Source organism: Dermacentor andersoni, chromosome 4 (genome assembly GCF_023375885.2).
Source record: "Dermacentor andersoni chromosome 4, qqDerAnde1_hic_scaffold, whole genome shotgun sequence".
NCBI classification, from domain to species: Eukaryota; Metazoa; Arthropoda; class Arachnida; order Ixodida; family Ixodidae; genus Dermacentor; species Dermacentor andersoni.
Window position 1 is genome coordinate 19573309 of NC_092817.1, and position 14065 is coordinate 19587373.

The window sequence follows — 14065 nt, forward strand, 5'->3', positions numbered from 1 at the left end:
CATAGTTCGTTTACTGCACGAGTAGTTCGTGGTCGTTTTGTCAAACCAGCCGGAGAAATACAAAAGTGCATAAGAACACCGTGATGGCGAAAAGACTCACGTGATGCTTGTACCACGCATTCGGAATACGTTTGGTGCCGTTCTCGGTGCCGATCAGTGTATGTGCCTCCTGCCTGAAGCTGACAGCTGTCAGTGAGAGATGCGGCTAAGTGGTTGCTTTAAAACCAATTGTTTGGTTCCATTTCCTGTTTACAGCTGTCAGGTGTTGCTGACTGTGTGGCTGTTAGTGTATACACATGCTATTCCCATCGCATTTCAGCGACGAATGTGCGCCTGCCTTTTTTTTTTTTATTTACGTTGCTATTTTGTTCCCTCCATTGCCTCGAAGCTGTTTCGTCTCATCTTGCGCGCAGCCGTGAAGCAGCGAAACGGGAATACTACGTCCCTGATTTTTCAGGATCGCAGTTGCTTAGGCTATAATGGCGCCTCCACGTGTTCAAGTATTTGTACTTCGTGCACTAACTCGGAAGGTCACACTCCTACCATATTGTTTACTAGCGTCTATTTGTTTAAGGGGAAAGCCTTAACTGGCTCATACCCGCGATGCCCTTGAAAAAAGAAACGCCTCGTCCGGTCCAAAGGTACAAAAACTATCATCATCAGCAATTGCTCATACCCCCCTAAGCAAGCAAAAATCGCAATTGTTCATCCCTCTCGTAATGCAGAGGCTACAAGCATTCAGAAAAGTGAAGCGTACAGTGCATACATTCATGGGAATCACGCATACAACGTACAGAAACTCGGCGCCTAGTCGATTGGCACAGAAAAAAAAAACGTGACCCTCTCAATGGCTCTTACTTCCGTAAACAATGGCTCATACCCCTGTAGGCCGAGGCTAGAAGCGCTCAGCAAAGTGAAGCGAACAGCGCATACCATCATTGAAATTAACCATAAAACACATAGAACAGCATATGTTTCAAGCTCCTGCTGGGAGGATGCAACGTAAAGTCGATAAGAAACGTCGTTGGCGCGAGTCTGACTCCACTATAGGATCGCGCGAAGCCGCAGCCAAGTGTTGAAAACGAGCCGAAAAAGCCGAGCTGCGAAAGCAGCAACGCGACGATGCGAGACGGTGCGTTACCAAGTGCGCAGCATGGCTTTCGCCTTCACGCGTTACACGAGTGTAACACGCTGCCGAACTTTTTTTTCTAGTCTCAATATAAAGGTCAGCATGTTATCACAAATGAATGCATGAATGAATGAATGACTTTATTTACTGAGCTTCTTCAACGCATTCGCTGGATGGAAGTGATCCCTAATTCACAGGAATCCATATGCTGCTCTCGCCGCCTGGCCCCTGGTTACGAGCCGCAGTTGGTCTTCCAGTGCGAAGCTGGACAGCAAGATCGCTCTCTAAGTGGTGGCATGGGTTGGGAAGTCATGTTGGGGTTGTGGTTGGTGAGGAGCGGTGGGTGTTGTTGGCTCAACTTGCATCCCCTATCAAGCGTTGGAGTGTTCCTGGCTCCTGACACACGGGGCACTCTTGCCCGTACTGGCTCTGGTACATGCGGCTTGGAATTCGGGCGTGCGGGTACGACTCTGTCTGAATCTGCCTATATGTTGTTTGCGGCTCCCTCGTTAACTTGGGGTGTGGCTCGGGGAAGCTGTCTCTCGTTTCTGTAATACTCCACTACGCCTTTGTACGTGACCGGCGGCTGGCCCTTTGCGTTTTCCTCCTCCCTTTCCGCGGCCGCAGCCCGGTGTGACAGCGCTCGGGCCTGCTGGTGGGGAAAGTCATTGCCCTCCAGTGCGGAGTGGGCCAGAATCCAGATGAATTCTATCTGTTCCCCTTTCGGAGGTTTTTTGCCATTGAGCACTGGAAGCACCAACCGGCACACGCAGCCCGACTGGAAGCTTCTATGTGAGCCTGTGACCACTCTGGTCCTGCCCGATATGAGGGCCAGGAAAATTGCCAAGTCCCTCTTCTTTGACATCGCTTGCTTTTGCCGTCGCGCTTATTAGTAGATTTCTTTAGGACAAATAGGACAACCCCCCTTTTCCATCCCCCCTTGAACATTATATATAATGTATGTAGAAATGACGGTAAATGAGTCCGTAAGGCTGTTCAAAATTCTGTTTCGCTTCTGTGTCATGTGCTAAACAGCTTCGTTGGTCATCCACCTTCACAGGGTGTAATGGCTCCTGATTTCTTTTATCTTCTTAAAAACTCAGTTGTGAGTCAACAGCCAGCGTTCGGTGTGTTCGTTGTGACGATTAGCTGGCGCTTGTTCTTGACAACTACTCTAGCGCACGAAATGTTTTGCGCGAAAGAAACGCAGAGCGCGAAGCAATAAAAAGCGCAATAAAAATATAACATCTCGTGGGCGAAGGAATGAAATATTCCGACGGCCACATCGGAATTTATATCACGGAGATTACAGTGGGCCTTGGATGCAGCGGGGACGCAGATGAAATTTACGCAACCAGTGGCGGACTTATCATCGCTTCCCCGTCTCTCGTTTCCGTTTTTCTCATGTGCTTAGCAACGAACAAGACACGCAGAATGACATGTATATTGCACATACGTAGCGTACAGCTCTACATCTTGCTGTCAAATAGCTGGACCGCATATCCGCTTTTCCTCTCGTTTGAAAACGAAATAAAAAAAGCTTCCGCACGATTTGCGAACCGATGTCGAGCTCCACACAAGGGTTCCAACGCAAAGTGTTATCGAAAAGCTATAATGCTATAGACCGTTTTTTTCGTAGGCGCCGCCTATGAGCAGCGCCATACTGGCTTGGGTGAAAGCGGTCCTTTGCATGGCAGGCATACGCTCGGCGGTATGTTCTGGCGTTTGTTTTCGCGGTCGTGCGGTCTGTTTAGTATGACGTGCGTCTTCTACGTGGTAAACGGTTCTGTGAGACGTGCTGAAGTGGTTTAAGGCGTCATGGCCGGAGTTTCTGGTGGCGTTGAGGTGGACGGAACACGCAGCGCGATGTGTGCGCACATATTTGAGCCCACCATCAGCCTCGAAGATCAGTTGTGCATTTCTGAATGTTCCAACCACTAATGTGACCTTATTGCAGTATTATCCTCTATTTATAAGCTGCGGTTTATGAGTCATGAAACATACGCGACGATCGTAACAGCGTGGGTACCGTTCTGCTACGATAGGAGCTCTGCTGTTATACTTTGACAAGCGTTCAAACTGTTCGCTGCAGGTTACATTGCGTGACTACTTGGTTTGATGGATGAGGTTTCCGCCTCTGAATAAGATAGTTTTGGCAAGTAATAGCAGCATACCTTACAGTGTGAATCAAGCTTGTCCAGCGAGCAACCGTTTACGAACTGCGCGAGCGTCCTAAGCAGTAGTGGGTGCTGGATTACAGATATCTTTGTTCTATATAGAGCATGGTCCAAGCATACGGCATCAGCGGCTATATATTTTAAACGTTGTGCGGCATTAGCCCGTTTTTCTCTAGCTTTTTATAGAAAGATGATAACCAAATTTTTTTGTTTGGTTGTGTTCGTTCAGTTCTCTACGACGCACTCACACGTATTACAGATGTTTTTTTTATGCAAACCCTCTCATATATTATGGCTGTATACAGGCCAGAAAGGCAATGCCGAAGCACACAACTTATATATGCAGGCACGTACCCAGGATTTTTTTTCGGGGGGGGCCCACCACCTCCATCATCATCATCATCATCATCAGCCGGTTTTATGTGCACTGCAGGACGAAGGCCTCTCCCTGCGATCTCCAATTACCCCTGTCCTGCGCCAACTGATTCCAACTAGCGCCCGCGAATTTCCTAATTTCATCGCTCGACCTAGTGTTTCGTCATCCTCGATTGCGTTTCCCTTCTCTTGGAACCCATTCTGTAACCCTAATTGTCCAACGGTTATCTAACCGGCACATTACATGACCTGCCCAGCTACATTTTTTCCTCTTGATTTCAATTTGAATATCGTCTATACCCGTTCGCTCTCTGATCCAAACCGCTATCTTTCTCTCTCTTAACGTTGTGCCTAGCAATCTTCGTTCGATCGCTCTTTGCGCTGTCCTTAACTTGCTCTCAAGTCTCTGCCCCATATGTCAGCACTGGCAAAATGCACTGATTGCACACCTTACTTTTTACTAATAATGGTAAGTTTCCAGTCAGGAGCTGACAATGTCTGCCGTATGCGATCCAACCTATTTTTATTCTTCTGTGAATTTCCTTCTCATGATCAGGGTTCCCTGTGATTGATTGACCTAGGTAAACGTACTCCTTCACAGTCTCTAGTGGCCGACTGGCGATCCTGATCTCTTGTTCCTTTGCCCGGCTATTTATCATTATCTTCATCTTCTGCATATTAATATTCAACCCCACTCTTACACTCTCTCTGTTAAGGTGTCCAATCATTTGTTGTAACTCGTCTGCATTGTTGTTGAATAGAACAATGTCATCGGCAAACCGAAGGTTGCTGAGATATTTGCCGTCGATCTTTATTCCTAAGCCTTCCCAGTTTAATAGCTTGAATTCTTCTAAGCACGCAGTGAATAGCTTTGGAGAAATTGTGTTTCCCTGTCTGACCCCTTTCTCTATAGGTATCTCCCCTGCTTTTCTTGTATAGAATTAAGGTAGCTGTAGAACCTCTGTAGATATTCTTCCGCGAAGGACGAGTCAGTAAGACGAGAAACTATTTACAGATTATATTTACAACAACGGTTGCAGCGCTGACCGGTTAGATTCACAGCGCGAGCCCAGGTCGTTCTTCCTCCTCTTTTCTGGAGTGATGGCGCCCACGCGCATCGTTCAAACAAACAAATACCACACGCATGTAGCAATACTTTCCAAGCTTTTTACGTAAGCGTTCTGTATTCCTTGATTACGTAGTGCCTCTATGACTGCTTGTATCTCTACTGAATCAAATGCATTTTCGTAATCTATGTAAGCCACATAGAGAGGCTTATTGTACTCTGCAGATTTCGCGATAACCTGATTGATGACATGGATGTGATCCATTGTAAAGTATCTCTTCCTGAAGCCACCCTGTTCCCTTGGTTGATAAAATCCAGTGTTGCCCTTATTTTATTGGATATTATTTTGGTAAATATTTTATATATTACTGGGAGCTAGCTAATGGTCCTATAATTTTTCAATTCTTTAATGTCTCCTTTTTTGTGGATTAGTATGTCTGCATTCTTCCAGTTTTCTGGGACCCTTGCAGTCGATAGACACTTCGTATAAAGAGCCGCCAGTTTTCCAAGCATTATATCTCCTCCATCTTTGATTGAATCGACTGTTATTCCACCTTTTCCTCCTGCTCTTCATCGTTTCATGTCTTGCAGGGCCCTTCTGACCTCATGGCTAGTTATAGGAGAGTTTCTCTATCCTGGTCATTACTGTTTCTAAGTGAGGTATCGTGACTCCTCTGGGTACTGTATACAGGTCAGCTTAGAATATTTCCGCTGCTTTTACTATATCTTCGAGATTGCTGATGATATTATCCTTCTTATCTTTTAGTGCATACATCATGGTTTGTCCTATGCCAGGTTTCTTTTTTACTGATTTCAGGCTGCGTTCATTTTTTACGGCTTCTTCAATCTTTCTCATGTTATAGTTTCGAATATCAGTTATTTTCGCCTTGTTGATCAGTTTTGACAGTTCCGCGAATTGCGTAACGCTGTGCGGCCGCCAGTCCCATACACCCGCGTAGAGCGCAGGACTCTGCGATTCTAGACGTACTGCGCTCACCGCGATAGGTTAGAAAAACACCCACATAAGCACAGCAGAGAAGTGGCTACGTGAGGCGGTTCGACCGATAACTGTGGAAGCGTCATTCAAAACAAGTAATTGTTTTCCACTTCTGGCGGCCTTTTCTCTACTTCCTTTTTAAATAAAAAGTTGTTGATGCATAAATATTCTCATAAACAACGGTTAACTTTTTTTATTATTCGCTTTTGCTTGCAGTTTGGTTGTTGCCTTGGCTCTCTCCCTTAGTAGATCGCTTAATTTCTCAACTCCTTGCGATTTTTTGTTTCCAGTTGCCAATTTTGCACGAAAAGTGCTATACAATTAGGGAAAAACAGACGAGGTAATGGGCGACAGTCATCTTGCTTATGGGTTTAAGGGTTATTGCAGCGTTTCATGATGGACGCTCTTGCACATTATTTTATTTCCCACCTTATCTAACCCATATCACGTGCATATGGTTCTGGGCATCTGCCAGCGTCGCGGCGAGCCGTAACTCGAGGAAATAATGAAGCAAAGGGAAAAGTTAAACGCAATTGGCGTTTTCTCCGACCGCAACTCGTTCCATGAGAGTACAGACCAGCTGAGTAACAGCCGCATCCCTCTCCTGGTCCCAGGATCAGCCTAAACAGAGAAGGTTGAACTAACAAAAGCAACAGCTATGCGCGTGACGGTTGAATAGATGGTGACAACTGAACGCATCTCGAGTTAATCGCACGGGTGCGGAATCTATGAGAAAACTGTCCTTCACATTACAAGAGATGCCGACAACTACCGCCATCTAAAAGGAGTGAAAAAGGCAGCATAATGCTGACCGATGAACAGCTGCCAAGTATCAGCATTGATCTGGCGGCGCTTTAGGAATGTGTGAGGAGTGGTGGCGTGGGTGGGGAGGGGGGGGGGGGGGGTATGCCACTTGATTTCGGGGGGGGCCCGGGCCCCCCCGGGCCCCCCCCGTATCGTGCTGGCTCACCAACCACAGTGATCGCTGTGTTGAGCAGCGCCATGGGCCTCATGCAGCAAGGCTAGCGTAGACATATTGTAATTTCAAGCATACTATAGACTTGAAATGCGTGAGAACGATGCCAGTGTACCACAAATATTTGATAGCGCCTGCCGCTCAGATGTTGCGTGGTTGCCGTAGGTTGGCCGTGCACGAGCATGCGATCTTATGTTTTATGTTTTACTCCCTACGCCAATCGATCAGACAGCGAGCTGATTTACCATTTAATGCTGGTAATACAGAGACACCGGTTTTCTATGTTGAATCAAAATCGATGTAAGTGAAATAGTAAACAACACATACATGCACCGCGCCTAATAATGCGCGTACACCGCGGCTGATTATGCGCGTCCCATTTTTGCGCCCCCAAGACATATTTCTGCCTACAGTAGTTACCGATGCACCGAAAGGCTTCCCTGACGACCTTATATGAACGAACATGGCGTAAATTTCACAAAGTAAGATCTAAAACATCTCGAAATCGTTCCGCAGCACGCGACAGCAACTCTTTCAAGCAGCGCCGCGCCGGATCGCCCAAGCCAGAGAGGAGGAAAGGCTCTCCGCGCGCCCTATCCTCTTCGCCCGATGAAACGGTCTATACTAGGTGTAAGAAAATAAATAAATATCGCTCCGAAAAGGATACGCGGGGCCAGCCATGGTTCTTTGTTTTTTGTTATTTTTTAGCTTTGTTATTGATGTCTTCAGTGCCATTCGGTGGCATGACATGCTCGCGTTGTATTTTTCTAATCATCATCATCATCATTAGCCTGGTTACGCCCACTGCAGGGCAAAGGCCTCTCCCATACTTGTCCAACAACCCCGGTCATGTACTAATTGTGGCCATGTCGGTCCTGCAAACTTCTTAATCTCATCCGCCCACCTAACTTTCTGCCGCCCCCTGCTACGCTTCCCTTCCCTTGGAATCCAGTCCGTAACCCTTAATGACCATCGCTTATCTTCCCTCCTCATTACATGTCCTGCCCATGCCCATTTCTTTTTCTTGATTTCAACTAAGATGTCATTAACTCGCGTTTGTTCCCTCACCCAATCATTTTTCAAATAGGCAGGCCCTATTCTAGGCATTTTATTGCATTGTCTTGGCGTTCCTAAGGACAGTGTCTTGTATCGAAATGCTACGTCTCCATAACACATTGACACGTTGTAAAATAAAAATAAAATAGTGCTATCAATTAACAAGAGCCGGTTCGCAAGGTCAGTCCACATAAAAAAAAAATATTTTTATTGGTGCGTAGCCAATCACTGCTTTAAACGTAGGTTAAAACAATTTCCTTCATAAGAAAATTATTTTACTTTTCTACACACAATATTTGAACATTCCGTTAACAGTACAAAACTATGTAGAGCCACAAGTCCATATGTGCTCACAGAAATTTACGTAGACTTTATAACAGGGTCTGCCACAAATGTCACAGAACAGTGCAATCACAATGTAAAAAAAATGATCAAGCGCAGTGTTGACTGTCAAACAATGATTGATTGTGCAAGATGCATTATGTATGATTAAAAAAAACCTAGAATAAAGAAAGCAGGAAAGATGGAAATCAAGAAAAAGACCTGACTTTGTCTCCATAATACAAGCAAAAATGATATAGTATATCCCCTTTCACTGTTGTGAAGTGGGTCACACAGGTATCACCTTTCTGTACATTACAAAAAGCTTAAACAATATCCTGCATGCTCTTGTCACCTACATTCTTGTCCCATGCCTCACGACTTTATAACAAACATTTCAATATTTCAGTCTTGTAGTAAAAGTTCACAGCCACAATTATTAACAATGTGTTCGTTCTGTTTCTTGCGTTGTTCCCTCCAAGATAGAAACTACACGAGCTAGTCCAGATTAGATTGTTCTGCAGTAGACGTCATAACATATACCTATAGACATCTATATATTATGAAAAGAAAGTCTTGCAAGCGGCTCACCGGTCACGACAACCGACATTACGCCGTGCACAGTGCGTGGGTTAGTCGTAGACCCCTCCCCATCGTGCGAGCCATTCTCGTGAGGCCGCTGGGGTCATCTGATCATTCATTATGCATCAATGATTCATATATATATATATATATATATATATATATATATAACAACCTTGCTCAATGCTAACGCCCACACAGCGATACGACTCCCTCTCAATTTTGTTTGTGGTCTTGTTTGCGCTTTTCCATAGCTCCAACCAAAGGAGTACACTTCGTCTCTCACAGACGAAGTGTACACACAGACAGACGAGCTAAACCTGCACGCATTTGCTTTAAAAGAACACTGACGCTATGAAGCACTTAACCTGACCTCGTTCTATGGGATTTCTCGTGATCTCTGCGACAACGCACAATGAGGAAATGAATTGAAATCCCGCCCTGGCATTTCATGCCCCCGCAATATCCCAATATTCTAGCGCCGGAATTCAAAAGATCAGCGCTCCATGCTATGTTTACATTTCTGTCGTTCCATGCATACCATGACCATTAAAATGCTCCTTCTTGCCTAAATTTACGCGAATTCCACCAGGAAGGGGAGCGTGAAGTATATGTCACCGGTGATTCGAGCATGTAATGGAATTCGGTGGGGTCCTATCGCGTTTAGTTTTTCGAGCTAGCACAGCTAAAGGTGTCCGAGGGAGTACAGGTGTTAACCGTGCGCCACTTTTCATCGTTTCAGCCATTTAGATAGCTCCCTTTTGTGACGGCACACCTCCTTCGAGAAGAAGCTGCCTGGTGAATTGTCTGCCGGTGGACTTTGCGTGCACATCGGTGGCGTTCAGCAAGCTCCACCACTGATGTGCCACTTCTAAGGTTGGGAAAGATGCGATGCATCCCAGACAGGCCCAGACAGACGTCCAGGCTAGCTCCGCTTACAGCAAGCAATTTAACTAACCGAGTAATATCGAAATGGGAAAATATACACTCTAAGAAGAAAGGAGGAAATGGGGTACTGAGGTTACTCCTTTTGGGGAGCAGCTGATCTGCCACAACCATTCCTCCCTTTAGGGGGTAAGTGCGAGGGGATGAACTGTTACTCCCAATGCCGTTACTCCTCCGAGGACTAACAGTTGCTCTTTTCCGATGCTCCTCAAGGGAGTAACGGTCATTATTTCCGATGCTCCGCAAAGGTGGAATTAATAAAATTAGGCATTTATACGCTAATAAAAAAGATTACTGAGCGGAAAAAAGGAAAAAAAAGCGCCCGAAAGTAGGATTCGAACTCACGTCCTCGCGCTCCCAAGTCAGCTACTCTAACCACTGCTCCCCGGCAGTTTTTTTTTTTCTTTATTACATGGAAAAGAAAACTGAAGGTGTATAACAAAGCGGACACAACTACACACTTAAAACTCAGGCAAACACACACATGCATCCAACAAGTGCATCCAGTCTGGCGGAGGTTCCTGCACAGCGTACACACTTCTTACATACGCAGCACTTTCGCGAAAGAAGGATTTTGTAGTTCGCGGGCTTTCGGCATGGCGATCACAGAGTCTACTTCTCCACAGGCTGTATAAACCAAGTACAATGAACATGTCATAGGGAGGACCACCTGTAACCTTAAACGGTAGAAACCTAATTGAGTATGGAGTCATGTCAATGTCCTTTTTAAGCGTCCGTTGGAGAATGTCCCAAAAAAATACAGCGTCCCTACAGTCTATGAAACAGTGATCTATGGTTTCGGCACGTGGACAGAGCCGACAGTTTGTTGACCACGGCACAAAGCAACCCCTCGAATTCAACCAAGTTTTAACAGGGAGTGTTTCCGAATGTAATTTAAAGAAAAATGTTTTTACTCCAGGAGGCACACACATTTTTCGGACGCGTTTAAGTACATCCTGATAAGGTCGGTTTAAATAAGGTGCACGATACAAAGGATCTGGGAAAATAGAGTCAACCAGTGCCGCAGAAATTGCTTTTCGACTCGCTGTGAACACGTACTCAAGGCTGAATCTAACTTTCAAGAAAAGAAATGTGTCAACAACCTCCTTGAGAAAGCCCCAAGGAGCCTGTGGGACATTTTTGACATTTGATGACACTACTATGTTAGGAACATAATGAACTAAACGCAGTTGCAACATTTCACGCAAGAACGGATGGTCACTGTCTCGAAAGAAAAACAGGCGAGAAACAATTTGCCTGACGAAGAAGTGTACTAATCCTAGACCACCACGTTCAAGGGGGAGAAACAGATTGTCGCGCCGCATCCATTCACAGCTCGAACTCCAAATGAATATTGCAAATACGCGATGCAGTGCCTGAAGGCGAAGTCTTGAGCAGTGCAGTACTTGGAGCACATACATAAGACGGGAAGCTAAGAAAACGTTACACACTTCAGCACGAAAGAACACTGACAAATTCCGCCCTCGCCATGAATTCCCTTTACGTTGAATTTTGCCAACTTCCCCCGACCAATGAGCGTTGCTATTTCTATACTGTGAGAGAGGCACACCTAAATAACGCAGATCTTCTTTCCATTGAATTCCTGCGTAATGTGATGGCATTGTGGCCCATAATCCAAACCAAAAACCTTAACTTTTTTCAAAGTTAACGCTTGCACCAGAAGCAGCACAATATTCTTCTGTAATTGCAAGAGCAGTCTTTACGCTCTTTTTATCGGTACAGAAAAAGGCCACGTCGTCTGTATACGCAAGAACCCGAACCTCATTAGTCAGTAATTTAAACCCTTGGAAATTTTGTTCTTTAAGGATGCCCATACAAAGTGGCTCTAAATACAAGCAGAACAGAAGCGGTGACAAGGGGCATCCTTGCCGTACTGATGATAAAAGCCTAATCGGATCGGAGAGAGAGCCATTCACTATAAGCCGCGTTGAGCGATTAGCATAACATATCCTGACACCTCTAAGGAGCAGAGATCCGATATTTATATGCTCTAGTAAAGTAAACAGGAATGAGTGATTCACCCTGTCGAACGCCTTAGCCAGATCTAGCTGTACCATTGCCACCTGTCCAATCCCCTCAGCTACACACTCTAGCACCGATCTCGCAACATGAATGTTCGTCTGAATGGACCGCCCCCTGATGCCACATGTTTGATGATCACCGACCACAGATCTTACTACAACTTGCAAACGGTTAGCTAATACCTTAGCAAAGATTTTATAATCCACATTGCATAAGGAGATAGGCCGATATCCGTCAACTTTTTGCAATTTCTCTTCATCATCGCTTTTGGCTATAAGGACGGTGTGTCCTTCGTACATTGTGGCGGTTAGGTACCCTACTTCCAAGGCCTCTCGATACACCTGAAGTAATAATGGCGATAAGAGGGAACGAAAACACTGATAAAATTTGGCAGTAAGGCCATCCGGGCCGGGCGTTTTGCCCTTCGCTAACGAATCGATGCATGAAGTTACCTCATTGATATCAATGTTTTCGTTTGTATAATCGTACTCATCCTGATTTAACTGGGGCAGCAACGATACAATTTTTTGGCAGCATCTGTATCCAATGGCATATGGTCTCAGAATAGTTTTTGATAATGTTCAAAAAATGCTTTAGTTATTAGAGTAGGCTCGTTAACAATCATTCCACCATACTCTATCTCTAGTATTTGTTTAGACAGCGCGTGTCGGCGCTCATCACCAAGGGTCCTACTGCAAGGCTGTTCTTCCAGGAAACGCTGCTCTCGCGCACGCACTAGTGCACCTCTGTATTTTTCTGCGTACAAAGTTTGTAACTGTGCCTTGACCTTATGAATATCATCAATATATTGACCCGGATATATGCATTCAAGCTCATGCAATTCACTCAAAAGTCTACACAATGCTTTGTAATTATTCTTTTTTTCAAAGGCTAATATTGATGATTCTTCGATAGCTATCATTTTAGCTTTCTGTTTGAATAATTCCCAAAAAGCAAAGAGCGGCAAATCCTTGCGGCAAGACACATGAGCTATAAGCTCAGTAATACGATTTAAGAAACACTCACGCGAAAGTAACTGGTTATTAAACTTCCACAGCTCCCAGCACATACGCCGACTGTGGTACCGACGGCTGCCAAAAGATGCTGAGACTAGGCAATGGTCACTAAAGAATATAGGATGCACAGTGTAACCATGAATAAGAGGTAGCGCGCTAAGTGAAACGTAAATTCGGTCAAGCCTTGCATGCGAGGTACCCTGGAAGTGCATATATCGACATCCCGCCTTTTCATTTTCCCCAATGTCCACAAGCTGATAATCACATATTAGGCGTTGCAACGCATCACTACTTGGATCATGTCTCAGCTTCAGTGATGTACGATCTTGCGCGTTACATACACAATTAAAGTCTCCAAAGAGGACCAATGCACGATCAGTACAGAAATGATGTTCTAGAGATAAGAAGAAACACTCGCGTTCACGTAACTTGTTCGGGGCATAAACACACACAAATCTAAAGCTCGTGCCACTGATATCAATATCGCAGCAGATTAGGCGCCCTTCCCTATCTGTAAACGGCAGTTTGGTTAATGGGGTAGGAAATTGGGACAGGTTAACCATCAGAACGCAGGTGCGGCAATGTAAAAGCGACTCGGCATTTTGTGTATGCTGTGCGGGAAGAGTGTAACGTTGAGTGTACTTGCAACCATAAGCGAGAGCGAAAAGAAATCTGCGCGAGTATTCTTAGGGTGCTTTAAACTGCGACACTAGGCGATGTAAACGTGTAGCGAGCTCAAACGGGGCACCTAAGACGACAGAGACGGACAATTGCTCTGTCGCTTAGTGTGTCCCGTATGAGCTACACATCGCTTCAGTTAAGTTCGTAATCTCCTTGGAACGGAAGGAACTTAGGTACTATTCACCAGCAAAATCTGGCAGTCTATCAATGACTTGCGCGTTTAATGTGTATCGCTCACTTATGGTGTGCGCACGAAGGGCATGGCTCTTCACATTCCAACTTTAAATTTCACGCAATTTTCTCACGAAGAGGCAAAGTGCTGCTTTGCATGTAGTTCAATAGACAGTGCACGAACTTCGAACTATTCACGATTTATAGAAATACAGTTTTTGCCGCATCACTGCACGACACGGACGAAAACAGCGGAGCGCATGGGGAGTAACTGTTGCCGGTCGTCCTCCCGTTGCTCTCTTTCTGACCAGGGACTAAACACTTACTCTCGAAAATTTGCACACGGCCCGCACATCCATGCAGTTACTCCCTTGAGGGACGAAAGCGCCCTTTTTGGGACTAACTGCGCAGTTACTCCCGTTTTCCCCGGAATTCTTCTTAGAGTGTATAACCGGCAATCGTTACGCAAAAGCCAAAGGAACAGAGCAAAAGATGTTTTAGGTCAGATATGACGATGCAGCGCGCTATAT

At 45.3% G+C, this 14065-nt stretch overlaps 1 protein-coding gene across 1 annotated transcript in view; it reads right to left on the minus strand.

Annotated features, from left to right (window-relative positions):
* LOC126535827 (uncharacterized) overlaps positions 1-14065 on the minus strand; it is a 297493-nt gene that overhangs the window by 279214 nt on the left and 4214 nt on the right. The window lies entirely within an intron of this gene.